The sequence below is a fragment of the Trachinotus anak genome, unplaced genomic scaffold (assembly GCF_046630095.1).
Source record: "Trachinotus anak isolate AG129_WGS33_773 ecotype Australia unplaced genomic scaffold, CSIRO_AGI_Tana_v1 ptg000003l, whole genome shotgun sequence".
NCBI classification, from domain to species: Eukaryota; Metazoa; Chordata; class Actinopteri; order Carangiformes; family Carangidae; genus Trachinotus; species Trachinotus anak.
The window spans coordinates 13,823,472-13,840,895 of NW_027273854.1; positions in this window are offsets into that span (position 1 = coordinate 13,823,472).

Below are 17,424 nucleotides of genomic sequence, written 5' to 3' on the forward strand. Positions count from 1 at the left end.
ATGCTGTCTAGGCACCAAGGGGGGTGTGAATGTGCATGTACAGTATGTGTGCAGGTGTGAGTTAGAGGAGGGAAAGGATAGAGCTTCCAAAGTGGAGTAATGCCACACACACCGTGTGTTTGTGGTTGCTACATCACTGAACTGCTGCGGCTCACATTTATCTGTGTTCACACCAGCTGTGTGTCTGCTGTGTCACTGCATTTTTCCATGTTTGTGACATGTTCAGATTGAGCCTAGACATGAATAACTATAGTGAAGTGAGTCAATTTTACATAATGATGCTGGTATGTCAATATGACTATTAACAGGTCTTTTGTCTTTCTATTTTTCCTGGGAGCCAAAGCAGTCGGAGCGACACAGCAGACATGCTGCAAGTGTGAACATGCATGTTTTTCCGCAGCAGATCAGCAACAGCAGCCACGATGCACACAACACAGTGTGTCCAGTGTGTAACCCCATAACATGGGCACAAGTATGTTCCTAGCCTAATGGAGATCCTAACCACAAAAGAGAGACGAATTAGCCTTAACTATCTTTAGAACCTAACACTTATTTCATTATTTTAATAATGCTCATCAGTTGCATTATCGTTCGTTGAAAGGCATCTTCAACCCTGGAAGAGGGTCCCTCATGTCTATGTATTCCAAGGACTCCTCCAAAAAGGCCTAAAAGGTTTTTTCTGGAGTTTATTTCTTGCCAACGTAAGGGTGGTGTTAAAACATTATTTTTTTGTACCTTTGTATGTGTGAATGATTATCATAAGTGGCATTTTCTTTCCTGTAAAGACACCTTCACGCCTTCAAAGAGGGCCCGTCTTGCATATGTCTTCCCAAGAATTTCTCCAACATGACCAAAAGGGTTTTCTCAGAATTGTTTTCCTACCAACTTAATGGTGGAGTCGAAACATGTTTTTTTCCCTGTGTTTCATTATTTGAATATTTCTTATCAGTTGGTCCTTCAAGTGAATGTCTTCCCAAGGATTTCTCCAAAAATTATGTGATGCTTTACTGCAGTTTTTTTCTTGCCAACTTGAGGGTGGTGTCTGAATATGTTTTTATTTTGGTGTTTTGATATGTAAACATTTATTATCAGTGGCATTTTTTTTCCTGTAAAGACATCTCCATGCCATAGAAGAGGACCCCTCTTTTGGATTTCTTCCCAAGGACTTCTCCAAAATGATTGAAAATGTTCTGGGTTTTTTTTCCTGCAAATTGAAGGGTGGCGTACGAACATGCTTTTTGTCCCATATATCAGTTGTTTTTTCTTTCTTGTAAAGACACTTTGAAGCCCTGGAACAGGGTCCCTCATTTGAATGTCTTCCTAAGAATTTCTCCAAAATGGCCTAAAAGGTTGTTCTGGAGGATTTTCTTGCAAAATTGAGGGAGGTATCAAAACAAGCTTTTATTTCTGTTTTAAAATGTAAACATTTATCACCACTGGCATTTACTTTCCTGTAAAGACATCTCCACGCCTTGGAAGAGGACCCCTCTTTTGGATTTCTTTCCAAGAATTTCTCCAAAATAACCAAAAGATTGTTCTGGAGTTTCTTTCCTGCCAATTGGAGGGTGGTGTTTGAACATGCTTTTTGTCCAATATATCTATTGTTTTTTCTTTCTTGTAAAGACACTTTGAAGCCCTGGAAGAGGGTCCCTCATGTGTATGTCTTCCCAAGAATTTCTCCAAAATGGCCTAAAAGGTTGTTCTGGAGTTTTTTCTTGCAAAATTAAGGGGGAGTGTCGAATCAATCTTTTATTTCTGTTTTAATATGTAAACATTTATCATCAGTGGCATTTACTTTGCTGTAAAGACATCTCCACGCCTTGGAAGAAGACCCCTCTTTTGGATTTCTTTCCAAGGACTTCTCCAAAATAACCAAAAGGCTGTTCTGGAGTTTCTCTCCTGCCGATTAGAGGATGCCGTCAAAACGTGCCTATTGTCCGATATATCTGTTGTTTTTTCTATCTTGTGAAGACACTTTGAAGCCCTGGAAGAGGGTCCCTCATGTGTATGTCTTCCCAAGAATTTCTCCAAAATGGCCTAAAAGGTTGTTCTGGAGGTTTTTCTTGCAAAATTCAAGGGGGAGTGTTGAATCAATCTTTTATTTCTGTTTTAATATGTAAACATTTATCATCAATGGCATTTTCTTTCATGTAAAGACATCTCCACGCCTTGGAAGAGGACCCTTCTTTTGGATTTCTTTCTAAGGATTTTTCCAATTTGGCCTAAAAGGTTGTTCTGGAGTTTTTTCTTGCAAAAATCAGAGGGGAGTGTCAAATCAATCTTTTATTTCTGTTTTTATATGTAAACATTTATCATCAGTGGCATTTTCTTTCCTGTAAAGACATCTCCACGCCTTAGAAGAGGACCCTTCTTTTGGATTTCTTCCCAAGGACTTCTCCAAAATGACTGAAAATGTAGTGGGTTTTTTTCTTACCAATCTGAGGGTGGTGTCCGAACATGCTTTTTGTCCGATATATCTGTTGTTTTTCCTTTCTTGTAAAGACACTTTGAAGCCCTGGAAGAGGGTCCCTCATGTGTATGTCTTCCCAAGAATTTCTCCAAAATGGCCTAAAAGGTTGTTCTGGAGTTTTTTCTTGCAAAAATCAGAGGGGAGTGTTGAATCTTGTAAACATTTGTCATCAGTGGCAGTTTTTTCTTGTAAAGACATCTCCACGCATTGGAAGAAGACCCCTCTTTTGGATTTCTTTCCAAGGACTTCTCCAAAATAACCAAAAGGCTGTTCTGGAGTTTCTTTCCTGCCGATTAGAGGATGCCGTCAAAACGTGCCTATTGTCCGATATATCTGTTGTTTTTTCTATCTTGTGAAGACACTTTGAAGCCCTGGAAGAGGGTCCCTCATGTGTATGTCTTCCCAAGAATTTCTCCAAAATGGCCTAAAAGGTTGTTCTGGAGGTTTTTCTTGCAAAATTCAAGGGGGAGTGTTGAATCAATCTTTTATTTCTGTTTTAATATGTAAACATTTATCATCAATGGCATTTTCTTTCATGTAAAGACATCTCCACGCCTTGGAAGAGGACCCTTCTTTTGGATTTCTTTCTAAGGATTTTTCCAATTTGGCCTAAAAGGTTGTTCTGGAGTTTTTTCTTGCAAAAATCAGAGGGGAGTGTCGAATCAATCTTTTATTTCTGTTTTTATATGTAAACATTTATCATCAGTGGCATTTTCTTTCCTGTAAAGACATCTCCACGCCTTAGAAGAGGACCCTTCTTTTGGATTTCTTCCCAAGGACTTCTCCAAAATGACTGAAAATGTAGTGGGTTTTTTTCCTACCAATCTGAGGGTGGTGTCCGAACATGCTTTTTGTCCGATATATCTGTTGTTTTTCCTTTCTTGTAAAGACACTTTGAAGCCCTGGAAGAGGGTCCCTCATGTGTATGTCTTCCCAAGAATTTCTCCAAAATGGCCTAAAACGTTATTCTGGAGTTTTTTCTTGCTGATTTCAGGGGGGAGTGTCGAATCAATCTTTTATTTCTGTTTTAATATGTAAACATTTATCATCAATGGCATTTACTTTCCTGTAAAGACATCTCCACGCCTTGGAAGAAGAAATCTCTTTTGGATTTCTTTCCAAGGATTTCTCCAAAATGACCGAAAGGTTGTTCTGGAGTTTCTTTCCTGCCGATTAGAGTATGGCGTCGGAACATCCTTTTTGTCCAATATATCTGTTGTTTTTCCTTTCTTGTAAAGACACTTTGAAGCCCTGGAAGAGGGTCCCTCATGTGTATGTCTTCCCAAGAATTTCTCCAAAATGGCCTAAAAGGTTGTTCTGGAGTTTTTTCTTGCAAAAATCAGAGGGGAGTGTTGAATCTTGTAAACGTTTGTCATCAGTGGCAGTTTTTTCTTGTAAAGACATCTCCACGCATTGGAAGAAGACCCCTCTTTTGGATTTCTTTCCAAGGATTTCTCCAAAATGGCCTAAAAGGTTGTTCTGGAGTTTTTTCTTGCAAAAATCAGAGGGGAGTGTCGAATCAATCTTTTATTTCTGTTTTTATATGTAAACATTTATCATCAGTGGCATTTTCTTTCCTGTAAAGACATCTCCACGCCTTGGAAGAGGACCCCTCTTTTGGATTTCTTCCCAAGGACTTCTCCAAAATGACTGAAAATGTAGTGGGTTTTTTTCCTACCAATCTGAGGGTGGTGTCCGAACATGTTTTTTGTCCGATATATCTGTTGTTTTTCCTTTCTTGTAAAGACACTTTGAAGCCCTGGAAGAGGGTCCCTCATGTGTATGTCTTCCCAAGAATTTCTCCAAAATGGCCTAAAAGGTTATTCTGGAGTATTTTCTTGCAAAATTCAAGGGGGAGTGTCGAATCAATCTTTTATTTCTGTTTTAATATGTAAACATTTATCATCAGTGGCATTTATTTTCCTGTAAAGATATCTCCACGCCTTGGAAGAAGACCCCTCTTTTGGATTTCTTTCCAAGGATTTCTCCAAAATGACCGAAAGGTTGTTCTGGAGTTTCTTTCCTGCCGATTAGAGTATGGCGTCGGAACATGCTTTTTGTCCAATATATCTGTTGTTTTTCCTTTCTTGTAAAGACACTTTGAAGCCCTGGAAGAGGGTCCCTCATGTGTATGTCTTCCCAAGAATTTCTCCAAAATGGCCTAAAAGGTTGTTCTGGAGTTTTTTCTTGCAAAAATCAGAGGGGAGTGTTGAATCTTGTAAACATTTGTCATCAGTGGCATTTTCTTTCCTGTAAAGATATCTCCATGCCTTGGAAGAAGACCCCTCTTTTGGATTTCTTTCCAAGGACTTCTCCAAAATAACCAAAAGGTTGTTCTGGAGTTTCTTTCCTGCCGATTGGAGGGTGGCGTCGGAACGTGCTTTTTGTCCGATATATCTGTTGCTTATTCTATCTTGTGAAGACACTTTGAAGCCCTGGAAGAGGGTCCCTCATGTGTATGTCTTCCCAAGAATTTCTCCAAAATGGCCTAAAAGGTTGTTCTGGAGGTTTTTCTTGCAAAATTCAAGGGGGAGTGTTGAATCAATCTTTTATTTCTGTTTTAATATGTAAACATTTATCATCAATGGCATTTTCTTTCATGTAAAGACATCTCCACGCCTTGGAAGAGGACCCTTCTTTTGGATTTCTTTCTAAGGATTTTTCCAATTTGGCCTAAAAGGTTGTTCTGGAGTTTTTTCTTGCAAAAATCAGAGGGGAGTGTCGAATCAATCTTTTATTTCTGTTTTTATATGTAAACATTTATCATCAGTGGCATTTTCTTTCCTGTAAAGACATCTCCACGCCTTAGAAGAGGACCCTTCTTTTGGATTTCTTCCCAAGGACTTCTCCAAAATGACTGAAAATGTAGTGGGTTTTTTTCCTACCAATCTGAGGGTGGTGTCCGAACATGCTTTTTGTCCGATATATCTGTTGTTTTTCCTTTCTTGTAAAGACACTTTGAAGCCCTGGAAGAGGGTCCCTCATGTGTATGTCTTCCCAAGAATTTCTCCAAAATGGCCTAAAACGTTATTCTGGAGTTTTTTCTTGCTGATTTCAGGGGGGAGTGTCGAATCAATCTTTTATTTCTGTTTTAATATGTAAACATTTATCATCAATGGCATTTACTTTCCTGTAAAGACATCTCCACGCCTTGGAAGAAAAAATCTCTTTTGGATTTCTTTTCAAGGATATCTCCAAAATGACCGAAAGGTTGTTCTGGAGTTTCTTTCCTGCCGATTAGAGTATGGCGTCGGAACATCCTTTTTGTCCAATATATCTGTTGTTTTTCCTTTCTTGTAAAGACACTTTGAAGCCCTGGAAGAGGGTCCCTCATGTGTATGTCTTCCCAAGAATTTCTCCAAAATGGCCTAAAAGGTTGTTCTGGAGTTTTTTCTTGCAAAAATCAGAGGGGAGTGTTGAATCTTGTAAAGGTTTGTCATCAGTGGCAGTTTTTTCTTGTAAAGACATCTCCACGCATTGGAAGAAGACCCCTCTTTTGGATTTCTTTCCAAGGATTTCTCCAAAATGGCCTAAAAGGTTGTTCTGGAGTTTTTTCTTGCAAAAATCAGAGGGGAGTGTCGAATCAATCTTTTATTTCTGTTTTTATATGTAAACATTTATCATCAGTGGCATTTTCTTTCCTGTAAAGACATCTCCACGCCTTGGAAGAGGACCCCTCTTTTGGATTTCTTCCCAAGGACTTCTCCAAAATGACTGAAAATGTAGTGGGTTTTTTTCCTACCAATCTGAGGGTGGTGTCCGAACATGCTTTTTGTCCGATATATCTGTTGTTTTTCCTTTCTTGTAAAGACACTTTGAAGCCCTGGAAGAGGGTCCCTCATGTGTATGTCTTCCCAAGAATTTCTCCAAAATGGCCTAAAAGGTTGTTCTGGAGTTTTTTCTTGCAAAAATCAGAGGGGAGTGTTGAATCTTGTAAACATTTGTCATCAGTGGCATTTTCTTTCCTGTAAAGATATCTCCACGCCTTGGAAGAAGACCCCTCTTTTGGATTTCTTTCCAAGGACTTCTCCAAAATAACCAAAAGGTTGTTCTGGAGTTTCTTTCCTGCCGATTGGAGGGTGGCGTCAGAACGTGCTTTTTGTCCGATATATCTGTTGCTTATTCTATCTTGTGAAGACACTTTGAAGCCCTGGAAGAGGGTCCCTCATGTGTATGTCTTCCCAAGAATTTCTCCAAAATGGCCTAAAAGGTTGTTCTGGAGTTTTTTCTTGCAAAAATCAGAGGGGAGTGTTGAATCTTGTAAACGTTTGTCATCAGTGGCAGTTTTTTCTTGTAAAGACATCTCCACGCATTGGAAGAAGACCCCTCTTTTGGATTTCTTTCCAAGGATTTCTCCAAAATGGCCTAAAAGGTTGTTCTGGAGTTTTTTCTTGCAAAAATCAGAGGGGAGTGTCGAATCAATCTTTTATTTCTGTTTTTATATGTAAACATTTATCATCAGTGGCATTTTCTTTCCTGTAAAGACATCTCCACGCCTTGGAAGAGGACCCCTCTTTTGGATTTCTTCCCAAGGACTTCTCCAAAATGACTGAAAATGTAGTGGGTTTTTTTCCTACCAATCTGAGGGTGGTGTCCGAACATGCTTTTTGTCCGATATATCTGTTGTTTTTCCTTTCTTGTAAAGACACTTTGAAGCCCTGAAAGAGGGTCCCTCATGTGTATGTCTTCCCAAGAATTTCTCCAAAATGGCCTAAAATGTTATTCTGGAGTATTTTCTTGCAAAATTCAAGGGGGAGTGTCGAATCAATCTTTTATTTCTGTTTTAATATGTAAACATTTATCATCAGTGGCATTTATTTTCCTGTAAAGATATCTCCACGCCTTGGAAGAAGACCCCTCTTTTGGATTTCTTTCCAAGGATTTCTCCAAAATAACCGAAAGGTTGTTCTGGAGTTTCTTTCCTGCCGATTAGAGTATGGCGTCGGAACATGCTTTTTGTCCAATATATCTGTTGTTTTTCCTTTCTTGTAAAGACACTTTGAAGCCCTGGAAGAGGGTCCCTCATGTGTATGTCTTCCCAAGAATTTCTCCAAAATGGCCTAAAAGGTTATTCTGGAGTATTTTCTTGCAAAATTCAAGGGGGAGTGTCGAATCAATCTTTTATTTCTGTTTTAATATGTAAACATTTATCATCAGTGGCATTTATTTTCCTGTAAAGATATCTCCACGCCTTGGAAGAAGACCCCTCTTTTGGATTTCTTTCCAAGGATTTCTCCAAAATAACCGAAAGGTTGTTCTGGAGTTTCTTTCCTGCCGATTAGAGTATGGCGTCGGAACATGCTTTTTGTCCAATATATCTGTTGTTTTTCCTTTCTTGTAAAGACACTTTGAAGCCCTGGAAGAGGGTTCCTCATGTGTATGTCTTCCCAAGAATTTCTCCAAAATGGCCTAAAAGGTTGTTCTGGAGTTTTTTCTTGCAAAAATCAGAGGGGAGTGTTGAATCTTGTAAACATTTGTCATCAGTGGCATTTTCTTTCCTATAAAGATATCTCCACGCCTTGGAAGAAGACCCCTCTTTTGGATTTCTTTCCAAGGACTTCTCCAAAATAACCAAAAGGTTGTTCTGGAGTTTCTTTCCTGCCGATTGGAGGGTGGCGTCGGAACGTGCTTTTTGTCCGATATATCTGTTGCTTATTCTATCTTGTGAAGACACTTTGAAGCCCTGGAAGAGGGTCCCTCATGTGTATGTCTTCCCAAGAATTTCTCCAAAATGGCCTTAAAGGTTGTTCTGGAGGTTTTTCTTGCAAAAATCAGAGGGGAGTGTCGAATCAATCTTTTATTTCTGTTTTAATATGTAAACATTTATCATCAATGGCATTTTCTTTCATGTAAAGACATCTCCACGCCCTAGAAGAGGACCCTTCTTTTGGATTTCTTTCCAAGAATTTTTCCAATTTGGCCTAAAAGGTTGTTCTGGAGTTTTTTCTTACCGATTTCAGGGGGTAGTGTCGAATCAATCTTTTATTTCTGTTTTAATATGTAAACATTTATCATCAGTGCCATTTACTTTCCTGTAAAGACATCTCCACGCCTTGGAAGAAGACCCCTCTTTTGGATTTCTTTCCAAGGATTTCTCCAAAATAACCAAAAGGTTGTTCTGGAGTTTCTTTCCTGCCGATTAGAGGGTGGCGTCGGAACGTGCTTTTTGTCCGATATATCTGTTGCTTTTTCTATCTTGTGAAGACACTTTGAAGCCCTGGAAGAGGGTCCCTCATGTGTATGTCTTCCCAAGAATTTCTCCAAAATGGCCTAAAAGGTTGTTCTGGAGGTTTTTCTTGCAAAAATCAGAGGGGAGTGTTGAATCTTGTAAACATTTGTCATCAGTGGCAGTTTTTTCTTGTAAAGACATCTCCACGCATTGGAAGAAGACCCCTCTTTTGGATTTCTTTCCAAGGATTTCTCCAAAATGGCCTAAAAGGTTGTTCTGGAGTTTTTTCTTGCAAAAATCAGAGGGGAGTGTCGAATCAATCTTTTATTTCTGTTTTAATATGTAAACATTTATCATCAGTGGCATTTTCTTTCCTGTAAAGACATCTCCACGCCTTGGAAGAGGACCCTTCTTTTGGATTTCTTCCCAAGGACTTCTCCAAAATGACTGAAAATGTAGTGGGTTTTTTTCCTACCAATCTGAGGGTGGTGTCCGAACATGCTTTTTGTCCGATATATCTGTTGTTTTTCCTTTCTTGTATAGACACTTTGAATCCCTGGAAGAGGGTCCCTCATGTGTATGTCTTCCCAAGAATTTCTCCAAAATGGCCTAAAAGGTTATTCTGGAGTTTTTTCTTGCTGATTTCAGGGGGGAGTGTCGAATCAATCTTTTATTTCTGTTTTAATATGTAAACATTTATCATCAGTGGCATTTATTTTCCTGTAAAGACATCTCCACGCCTTGGAAGAAGACCCCTCTTTTGGATTTCTTTCCAAGGATTTCTTCAAAATGACCGAAAGGTTGTTCTGGAGTTTCTTTCCTGCCGATTAGAGTATGGCGTCGGAACATGCTTTTTGTCCAATATATCTGTTGTTTTTCCTTTCTTGTAAAGACACTTTGAAGCCCTGGAAGAGGGTCCCTCATGTGTATGTCTTCCCAAGAATTTCTCCAAAATGGCCTAAAAGGTTGTTCTGGAGTTTTTTCTTGCAAAAATCAGAGGGGAGTGTTGAATCTTGTAAACATTTGTCATCAGTGGCATTTTCTTTCCTGTAAAGATATCTCCATGCCTTGGAAGAAGACCCCTCTTTTGGATTTCTTTCCAAGGACTTCTCCAAAATAACCAAAAGGTTGTTCTGGAGTTTCTTTCCTGCCGATTGGAGGGTGGCGTCGGAACGTGCTTTTTGTCCGATATATCTGTTGCTTATTCTATCTTGTGAAGACACTTTGAAGCCCTGGAAGAGGGTCCCTCATGTGTATGTCTTCCCAAGAATTTCTCCAAAATGGCCTAAAAGGTTGTTCTGGAGGTTTTTCTTGCAAAATTCAAGGGGGAGTGTTGAATCAATCTTTTATTTCTGTTTTAATATGTAAACATTTATCATCAATGGCATTTTCTTTCATGTAAAGACATCTCCACGCCTTGGAAGAGGACCCTTCTTTTGGATTTCTTTCTAAGGATTTTTCCAATTTGGCCTAAAAGGTTGTTCTGGAGTTTTTTCTTGCAAAAATCAGAGGGGAGTGTCGAATCAATCTTTTATTTCTGTTTTTATATGTAAACATTTATCATCAGTGGCATTTTCTTTCCTGTAAAGACATCTCCACGCCTTAGAAGAGGACCCTTCTTTTGGATTTCTTCCCAAGGACTTCTTCAAAATGACTGAAAATGTAGTGGGTTTTTTTCCTACCAATCTGAGGGTGGTGTCCGAACATGCTTTTTGTCCGATATATCTGTTGTTTTTCCTTTCTTGTAAAGACACTTTGAAGCCCTGGAAGAGGGTCCCTCATGTGTATGTCTTCCCAAGAATTTCTCCAAAATGGCCTAAAACGTTATTCTGGAGTTTTTTCTTGCTGATTTCAGGGGGGAGTGTCGAATCAATCTTTTATTTCTGTTTTAATATGTAAACATTTATCATCAATGGCATTTACTTTCCTGTAAAGACATCTCCACGCCTTGGAAGAAAAAATCTCTTTTGGATTTCTTTTCAAGGATATCTCCAAAATGACCGAAAGGTTGTTCTGGAGTTTCTTTCCTGCCGATTAGAGTATGGCGTCGGAACATCCTTTTTGTCCAATATATCTGTTGTTTTTCCTTTCTTGTAAAGACACTTTGAAGCCCTGGAAGAGGGTCCCTCATGTGTATGTCTTCCCAAGAATTTCTCCAAAATGGCCTAAAAGGTTGTTCTGGAGTTTTTTCTTGCAAAAATCAGAGGGGAGTGTTGAATCTTGTAAAGGTTTGTCATCAGTGGCAGTTTTTTCTTGTAAAGACATCTCCACGCATTGGAAGAAGACCCCTCTTTTGGATTTCTTTCCAAGGATTTCTCCAAAATGGCCTAAAAGGTTGTTCTGGAGTTTTTTCTTGCAAAAATCAGAGGGGAGTGTCGAATCAATCTTTTATTTCTGTTTTTATATGTAAACATTTATCATCAGTGGCATTTTCTTTCCTGTAAAGACATCTCCACGCCTTGGAAGAGGACCCCTCTTTTGGATTTCTTCCCAAGGACTTCTCCAAAATGACTGAAAATGTAGTGGGTTTTTTTCCTACCAATCTGAGGGTGGTGTCCGAACATGCTTTTTGTCCGATATATCTGTTGTTTTTCCTTTCTTGTAAAGACACTTTGAAGCCCTGGAAGAGGGTCCCTCATGTGTATGTCTTCCCAAGAATTTCTCCAAAATGGCCTAAAAGGTTGTTCTGGAGTTTTTTCTTGCAAAAATCAGAGGGGAGTGTTGAATCTTGTAAACATTTGTCATCAGTGGCATTTTCTTTCCTGTAAAGATATCTCCACGCCTTGGAAGAAGACCCCTCTTTTGGATTTCTTTCCAAGGACTTCTCCAAAATAACCAAAAGGTTGTTCTGGAGTTTCTTTCCTGCCGATTGGAGGGTGGCGTCAGAACGTGCTTTTTGTCCGATATATCTGTTGCTTATTCTATCTTGTGAAGACACTTTGAAGCCCTGGAAGAGGGTCCCTCATGTGTATGTCTTCCCAAGAATTTCTCCAAAATGGCCTAAAAGGTTGTTCTGGAGGTTTTTCTTGCAAAATTCAAGGGGGAGTGTTGAATCAATCTTTTATTTCTGTTTTAATATGTAAACATTTATCATCAATGGCATTTTCTTTCATGTAAAGACATCTCCACGCCTTGGAAGAGGACCCTTCTTTTGGATTTCTTTCTAAGGATTTTTCCAATTTGGCCTAAAAGGTTGTTCTGGAGTTTTTTCTTGCAAAAATCAGAGGGGAGTGTCGAATCAATCTTTTATTTCTGTTTTTATATGTAAACATTTATCATCAGTGGCATTTTCTTTCCTGTAAAGACATCTCCACGCCTTAGAAGAGGACCCTTCTTTTGGATTTCTTCCCAAGGACTTCTCCAAAATGACTGAAAATGTAGTGGGTTTTTTTCCTACCAATCTGAGGGTGGTGTCCGAACATGCTTTTTGTCCGATATATCTGTTGTTTTTCCTTTCTTGTAAAGACACTTTGAAGCCCTGGAAGAGGGTCCCTCATGTGTATGTCTTCCCAAGAATTTCTCCAAAATGGCCTAAAACGTTATTCTGGAGTTTTTTCTTGCTGATTTCAGGGGGGAGTGTCGAATCAATCTTTTATTTCTGTTTTAATATGTAAACATTTATCATCAATGGCATTTACTTTCCTGTAAAGACATCTCCACGCCTTGGAAGAAGAAATCTCTTTTGGATTTCTTTCCAAGGATTTCTCCAAAATGACCGAAAGGTTGTTCTGGAGTTTCTTTCCTGCCGATTAGAGTATGGCGTCGGAACATCCTTTTTGTCCAATATATCTGTTGTTTTTCCTTTCTTGTAAAGACACTTTGAAGCCCTGGAAGAGGGTCCCTCATGTGTATGTCTTCCCAAGAATTTCTCCAAAATGGCCTAAAAGGTTGTTCTGGAGTTTTTTCTTGCAAAAATCAGAGGGGAGTGTTGAATCTTGTAAAGGTTTGTCATCAGTGGCAGTTTTTTCTTGTAAAGACATCTCCACGCATTGGAAGAAGACCCCTCTTTTGGATTTCTTTCCAAGGATTTCTCCAAAATGGCCTAAAAGGTTGTTCTGGAGTTTTTTCTTGCAAAAATCAGAGGGGAGTGTCGAATCAATCTTTTATTTCTGTTTTTATATGTAAACATTTATAATCAGTGGCATTTTCTTTCCTGTAAAGACATCTCCACGCCTTGGAAGAGGACCCCTCTTTTGGATTTCTTCCCAAGGACTTCTCCAAAATGACTGAAAATGTAGTGGGTTTTTTTCCTACCAATCTGAGGGTGGTGTCCGAACATGCTTTTTGTCCGATATATCTGTTGTTTTTCCTTTCTTGTAAAGACACTTTGAAGCCCTGGAAGAGGGTCCCTCATGTGTATGTCTTCCCAAGAATTTCTCCAAAATGGCCTAAAAGGTTGTTCTGGAGTTTTTTCTTGCAAAAATCAGAGGGGAGTGTTGAATCTTGTAAACATTTGTCATCAGTGGCATTTTCTTTCCTGTAAAGATATCTCCACGCCTTGGAAGAAGACCCCTCTTTTGGATTTCTTTCCAAGGACTTCTCCAAAATAACCAAAAGGTTGTTCTGGAGTTTCTTTCCTGCCGATTGGAGGGTGGCGTCAGAACGTGCTTTTTGTCCGATATATCTGTTGCTTATTCTATCTTGTGAAGACACTTTGAAGCCCTGGAAGAGGGTCCCTCATGTGTATGTCTTCCCAAGAATTTCTCCAAAATGGCCTAAAAGGTTGTTCTGGAGGTTTTTCTTGCAAAATTCAAGGGGGAGTGTTGAATCAATCTTTTATTTCTGTTTTAATATGTAAACATTTATCATCAATGGCATTTTCTTTCATGTAAAGACATCTCCACGCCTTGGAAGAGGACCCTTCTTTTGGATTTCTTTCTAAGGATTTTTCCAATTTGGCCTAAAAGGTTGTTCTGGAGTTTTTTCTTGCAAAAATCAGAGGGGAGTGTCGAATCAATCTTTTATTTCTGTTTTTATATGTAAACATTTATCATCAGTGGCATTTTCTTTCCTGTAAAGACATCTCCACGCCTTAGAAGAGGACCCTTCTTTTGGATTTCTTCCCAAGGACTTCTCCAAAATGACTGAAAATGTAGTGGGTTTTTTTCCTACCAATCTGAGGGTGGTGTCCGAACATGCTTTTTGTCCGATATATCTGTTGTTTTTCCTTTCTTGTAAAGACACTTTGAAGCCCTGGAAGAGGGTCCCTCATGTGTATGTCTTCCCAAGAATTTCTCCAAAATGGCCTAAAACGTTATTCTGGAGTTTTTTCTTGCTGATTTCAGGGGGGAGTGTCGAATCAATCTTTTATTTCTGTTTTAATATGTAAACATTTATCATCAATGGCATTTACTTTCCTGTAAAGACATCTCCACGCCTTGGAAGAAGAAATCTCTTTTGGATTTCTTTCCAAGGATTTCTCCAAAATGACCGAAAGGTTGTTCTGGAGTTTCTTTCCTGCCGATTAGAGTATGGCGTCGGAACATCCTTTTTGTCCAATATATCTGTTGTTTTTCCTTTCTTGTAAAGACACTTTGAAGCCCTGGAAGAGGGTCCCTCATGTGTATGTCTTCCCAAGAATTTCTCCAAAATGGCCTAAAAGGTTGTTCTGGAGTTTTTTCTTGCAAAAATCAGAGGGGAGTGTTGAATCTTGTAAACGTTTGTCATCAGTGGCAGTTTTTTCTTGTAAAGACATCTCCACGCATTGGAAGAAGACCCCTCTTTTGGATTTCTTTCCAAGGATTTCTCCAAAATGGCCTAAAAGGTTGTTCTGGAGTTTTTTCTTGCAAAAATCAGAGGGGAGTGTCGAATCAATCTTTTATTTCTGTTTTTATATGTAAACATTTATCATCAGTGGCATTTTCTTTCCTGTAAAGACATCTCCACGCCTTGGAAGAGGACCCCTCTTTTGGATTTCTTCCCAAGGACTTCTCCAAAATGACTGAAAATGTAGTGGGTTTTTTTCCTACCAATCTGAGGGTGGTGTCCGAACATGCTTTTTGTCCGATATATCTGTTGTTTTTCCTTTCTTGTAAAGACACTTTGAAGCCCTGGAAGAGGGTCCCTCATGTGTATGTCTTCCCAAGAATTTCTCCAAAATGGCCTAAAAGGTTATTCTGGAGTATTTTCTTGCAAAATTCAAGGGGGAGTGTCGAATCAATCTTTTATTTCTGTTTTAATATGTAAACATTTCTCATCAGTGGCATTTATTTTCCTGTAAAGATATCTCCACGCCTTGGAAGAAGACCCCTCTTTTGGATTTCTTTCCAAGGATTTCTCCAAAATAACCGAAAGGTTGTTCTGGAGTTTCTTTCCTGCCGATTAGAGTATGGCGTCGGAACATGCTTTTTGTCCAATATATCTGTTGTTTTTCCTTTCTTGTAAAGACACTTTGAAGCCCTGGAAGAGGGTCCCTCATGTGTATGTCTTCCCAAGAATTTCTCCAAAATGGCCTAAAAGGTTATTCTGGAGTATTTTCTTGCAAAATTCAAGGGGGAGTGTCGAATCAATCTTTTATTTCTGTTTTAATATGTAAACATTTATCATCAGTGGCATTTATTTTCCTGTAAAGATATCTCCACGCCTTGGAAGAAGACCCCTCTTTTGGATTTCTTTCCAAGGATTTCTCCAAAATAACCGAAAGGTTGTTCTGGAGTTTCTTTCCTGCCGATTAGAGTATGGCGTCGGAACATGCTTTTTGTCCAATATATCTGTTGTTTTTCCTTTCTTGTAAAGACACTTTGAAGCCCTGGAAGAGGGTCCCTCATGTGTATGTCTTCCCAAGAATTTCTCCAAAATGGCCTAAAAGGTTGTTCTGGAGTTTTTTCTTGCAAAAATCAGAGGGGAGTGTTGAATCTTGTAAACATTTGTCATCAGTGGCATTTTCTTTCCTATAAAGATATCTCCACGCCTTGGAAGAGGACCCCTCTTTTGGATTTCTTTCCAAGGACTTCTCCAAAATAACCAAAAGGTTGTTCTGGAGTTTCTTTCCTGCCGATTGGAGGGTGGCGTCGGAACGTGCTTTTTGTCCGATATATCTGTTGCTTATTCTATCTTGTGAAGACACTTTGAAGCCCTGGAAGAGGGTCCCTCATGTGTATGTCTTCCCAAGAATTTCTCCAAAATGGCCTTAAAGGTTGTTCTGGAGGTTTTTCTTGCAAAAATCAGAGGGGAGTGTCGAATCAATCTTTTATTTCTGTTTTAATATGTAAACATTTATCATCAATGGCATTTTCTTTAATGTAAAGACATCTCCACGCCCTAGAAGAGGACCCTTCTTTTGGATTTCTTTCCAAGAATTTTTCCAATTTGGCCTAAAAGGTTGTTCTGGAGTTTTTTCTTACCGATTTCAGGGGGTAGTGTTGAATCAATCTTTTATTTCTGTTTTAATATGTAAACATTTATCATCAGTGCCATTTACTTTCCTGTAAAGACATCTCCACGCCTTGGAAGAAGACCCCTCTTTTGGATTTCTTTCCAAGGATTTCTCCAAAATAACCAAAAGGTTGTTCTGGAGTTTCTTTCCTGCCGATTAGAGGGTGGCGTCGGAACGTGCTTTTTGTCCGATATATCTGTTGCTTTTTCTATCTTGTGAAGACACTTTGAAGCCCTGGAAGAGGGTCCCTCATGTGTATGTCTTCCCAAGAATTTCTCCAAAATGGCCTAAAAGGTTGTTCTGGAGGTTTTTCTTGCAAAAATCAGAGGGGAGTGTTGAATCTTGTAAACATTTGTCATCAGTGGCAGTTTTTTCTTGTAAAGACATCTCCACGCATTGGAAGAAGACCCCTCTTTTGGATTTCTTTCCAAGGATTTCTCCAAAATGGCCTAAAAGGTTGTTCTGGAGTTTTTTCTTGCAAAAATCAGAGGGGAGTGTCGAATCAATCTTTTATTTCTGTTTTAATATGTAAACATTTATCATCAGTGGCATTTTCTTTCCTGTAAAGACATCTCCACGCCTTGGAAGAGGACCCTTCTTTTGGATTTCTTCCCAAGGACTTCTCCAAAATGACTGAAAATGTAGTGGGTTTTTTTCCTACCAATCTGAGGGTGGTGTCCGAACATGCTTTTTGTCCGATATATCTGTTGTTTTTCCTTTCTTGTATAGACACTTTGAATCCCTGGAAGAGGGTCCCTCATGTGTATGTCTTCCCAAGAATTTCTCCAAAATGGCCTAAAAGGTTATTCTGGAGTTTTTTCTTGCTGATTTCAGGGGGGAGTGTCGAATCAATCTTTTATTTCTGTTTTAATATGTAAACATTTATCATCAGTGGCATTTATTTTCCTGTAAAGACATCTCCACGCCTTGGAAGAAGACCCCTCTTTTGGATTTCTTTCCAAGGATTTCTCCAAAATGACCAAAAGGTTGTTCTGGAGTTTCTTTCCTGCCGATTAGAGTATGGCGTCGGAACATGCTTTTTGTCCGATATATCTGTTGTTTTTCCTTTCTTGTAAAGACACTTTGAAGCCCTGGAAGAGGGTCCCTCATGTGTATGTCCTCCCAAGAATTTCTCCAAAATGGCCTAAAAGGTTGTTCTGGAGTTTTTTCTTGCAAAAATCAGAGGGGAGTGTCGAATCAATATTTTATTTCTGTTTTAATATGTAAACATTTATCATCAATGGCATTTTCTTTCATGTAAGGACATCTCCATGCCTTGGAAGAGGACTCCTCTTTTGGATTTCTTTCCAAGAATTTCTCCAAAATGACCAAAAGGTTATTTTGGAGTTTCTTTCCTGCCGATTTCAGGGGGAAGTGTCAAATCAATCTTTTGTTTCTGTTTTAATAAGT